We start from the raw sequence: 3125 nt of genomic DNA, 5'->3' as shown, positions 1-3125 counted from the left end.
CAGCCTCACTTCTGCTGCTGACCTGTTGCCTCACTCACTTAACCAAGGGCCGCTGTCATCATATGATTTCAATCTGTTAGGAGCCAAGGTGATAGGTGGCACTTTTGTTGTTTTAAACATTCTTTGGATGCACTAAGAGCAGCCTATATACGGATACAATAAGCAGCCTTCTGTTGTATGAGCCATTAAATTGAAAACGGGTTAATTCAAGCACAATCTACCAACTTACAAATTATTGGGCACTGGCTAACGAATGGACAGAAATTAGCCGCATCACCAGACACACACGCTCTTGTGCCGTGACTTGTACATGTCTGCGTCATGGGAAGGTCATGGAAGAACGCTGGTGCAGAGGCCAAGGCTCTGGTCCCAGGTCGGGGGAGCTCACTTTCTGCGTGCGGAGTGCCAGGGCTGTTCCACTGCACTCAGCTCCACATGAATCTGGCCACGCAACACGGAGCCACCCCGGCACAGAAACCGGCTCCATTCACCCTCCACCTGAAGTCTCCGGCACCTGGCGAATGAGTTCCTCTCATACGTAGGACTTCAAAAGTGGCCTGCCTTTGGGGACGAGGAAACTCTAGAGAGGGGCAGTTCTCCTGAGATCTGAAGGTGCCCCTGTCTCCTTAGCTCTGGCTAAATGCACTGGATTCCAACACCTTTTTTAAAAACAATTGGGGTTCAAAGCTTTTACTTAGCGTACAAGGCATCTAGCTTTCCAATTCAATAGCGGGGGCCCGCTGGGGCAGGAGGCAGGCATATCTGTGGAGCAGGCGACACGCGTTCTCAGCCTGCCCCCACCATCAAAAGGTTTTGTTCTACTCTCTTGGGCCCCAACTGCATAATGGGGCATCCCTGTAAGCGACGTGTTTGCATCCTTTGCAGAGAGGTCTTGCGGAATTTGTTAGCCTAGACCCGTGATTCTAACGGTAGGAATTCCAGGCGTGACGAAGCCTTAGTAAAAGACATGTTGGGGTGCTCAGGAGGGCAGCTGAGGGGCTCCGTGACAGTTAAACTCACTCCTCCGTGTGGCAGCGGCTCAAGAACCACCCAGGAGCTCCGGGGCAATAACCATATGGTCACTGCCATCCTGATAGGTTCCCCAAGCGGTGAGAGAAGTGATTTAAGAATAGTTCAGGGGCGCCTGGGAGCCTCAGTCAGTTGAGTGTCTGACTCTTGATTTCGGCTCAGGTCATGATCCCGTGGTTCATAGGTTTGAGCCCCGCGTCGGGCTCTGTGCTGACAGCTCAGAGCCTAGAGTCTGTTTCAGATTCTGTGTCTCCCTCTCTCTCTGACCCTCCCCTGCTCAGGCTCTGCTTGTCTCTCAAAAATAAACATTAAAAAAATTTATTTTTAACAATTCTCTCTCTTTCTCTGCCCCTCTCCCCTGCTCATGCTCTCTGTCTCTCTCTCTCAAATAATAATTTTTAAAAAAATAGTTTAGATCCTAAGAGACGCTGCTTTCTGGCTTTAGAACTCTGGTAATGCAAGTTTAGAAATTGCTACCTACTTCCTGCCTCTCTACACTTTTCACCAGAAGAAACAGACTAAAAACTGGATAAGGGAAACATGTTAATTGCTGTCAGTCACTTGACTGAAGGTGATTTAATTGCACAGAAATTATATTGTTATTGTACTATTACAAAGCCTGCTTATAGAGAACCGATCTGAATAAAACTAGGGAGCAATTCTTAAGTTCAAAAATGTGCTTGGGGCGCCTGAGTGGCTCAGTGGGTTAGGCATCCGACTTCGGCTCAGGTCATGATCTCGCGGTTTGTGGGTTCAGGCCCCGCGTCGGGCTCTGAGCTGTCAGCACAGCTTTGGATTCTGTGTCTCCTCTCTCTCTGCCCTTCCCCTGCGCGTGCTCTCTCTCTCTCTCTCAAAAATAAACATTAAAAAAAATTTTTTTTTAATTTAAAATGTACTTGAATGAACTACTGATAGATGCAATGGCATGCTGAATCTCAAAGATATCTGCTGAGTAAAAGAAGCCAGTTTCAAAGTTACCTATTGTGTGTTTCCACGCATATGACATTCTCAAAAAAACCCCCACAAAACTATAGTGATGGAGAAACACATCAGTGGTTGCTAGGGTTTGGGGGCGGGGGTGTATACCAACAAAAGGGTAGCTCTAGGGAGCTTTGGGGGGTGAAGGAACTGCTCTGTACCCCAATTTCAGTGTGGACTACATGAATCTATATATAGGTTAAAATTCACAGAACTGTATAGACCAGTAAGTCGACCTTCCTATATATTAACTTAAAAACTAAATTAAGGGAAAATCGCTTTTCCCGTTGTTTAGTCCCCTGCAAAATCAAATTTCCCCCCTTAAAAAATCAAGTGATAAGTTCAAGATGCTCCCGGTTTGAGGGCAGCTGGGGGGCTCAGTCAGTTGAGTGCTTGGCTCTTGACTTCGGCTCAGGTCATGATCCCAGGGTCATGGGATCGAGTCCCGTGTCGGGCTCCATGCTGAGCTAGGAGCCTACTTCAGCTTCTCTCTCCCTCTCTGTCCCCCTCTGCCCTCTCCCCGGCTTGTGTTTTCTCTCAAAATAAAACAATGTTTTAAAAGAAGCTCCAGATCTGAAGAACAGGCGTGAAAAGGGCTTCGGGGAAAAGCTACGGTAACCCTCTGAGCTCCTCCTCAGGAAGGTGTTGGATCTAAGGACAAGGTGAAGCATGTGTATGGGGTGATGGCTAGCGGTGAAACGGGGTGTATAGCCAATCATCCAATCATCCACAGCCTCTCATTCCAGCTCGTAGTTTCTCTTGGGGTCAGAGCCAGCTGGCTGACTGGGTAGGGCTGGGGGTGGCTTTTCACCACATAGAGTTAACAGGCCCTTTGAGGCCCCGTATGTTGGCTCCACAAACAGATCAGGCCAGGACTCTGACTCTGGAAGGGCTAGCATGCGCTCACGTAGAGATCCCATATTTTGATTCCCTAGTGCTGCCCTCTGATAGGAAGAGGTAGACAACAAACGCTTGCTTTTTCGTGAAAGTGATTTTCCATGAAATGTGGTCACTGTGTGTGGTACCTGGATGGCTCATTCGGTTGAGGATCCGGCTCTTGATCTTGGCTCGGGTCGTGATGCCAGGGTTGTGGGGGAGAGCCCCGCGTCGATCTCTCC

At 48.6% G+C, this 3125-nt stretch overlaps 1 long non-coding RNA gene across 1 annotated transcript in view; it reads right to left on the bottom strand.

The window, feature by feature from the left end:
* The window catches only part of LOC144238166 (uncharacterized), a 52248-nt gene extending 49129 nt beyond the window's left edge, over positions 1 to 3119 (bottom strand). The window contains exon 1 of the long non-coding RNA XR_013337032.1: positions 3033 to 3119. This is a non-coding gene — a long non-coding RNA (uncharacterized LOC144238166). The remainder of the gene's footprint in view (positions 1 to 3032) is intronic.
* Between the last annotated feature and the right edge of the window lie 6 nt (positions 3120 to 3125).

This window comes from Crocuta crocuta, unplaced genomic scaffold, assembly GCF_008692635.1.
Source record: "Crocuta crocuta isolate KB4526 unplaced genomic scaffold, BGI_CrCroc_1.0 scaffold1269, whole genome shotgun sequence".
Classification (NCBI taxonomy): Eukaryota; Metazoa; Chordata; class Mammalia; order Carnivora; family Hyaenidae; genus Crocuta; species Crocuta crocuta.
This window is presented reverse-complemented; position numbering and strand designations above follow the sequence as displayed.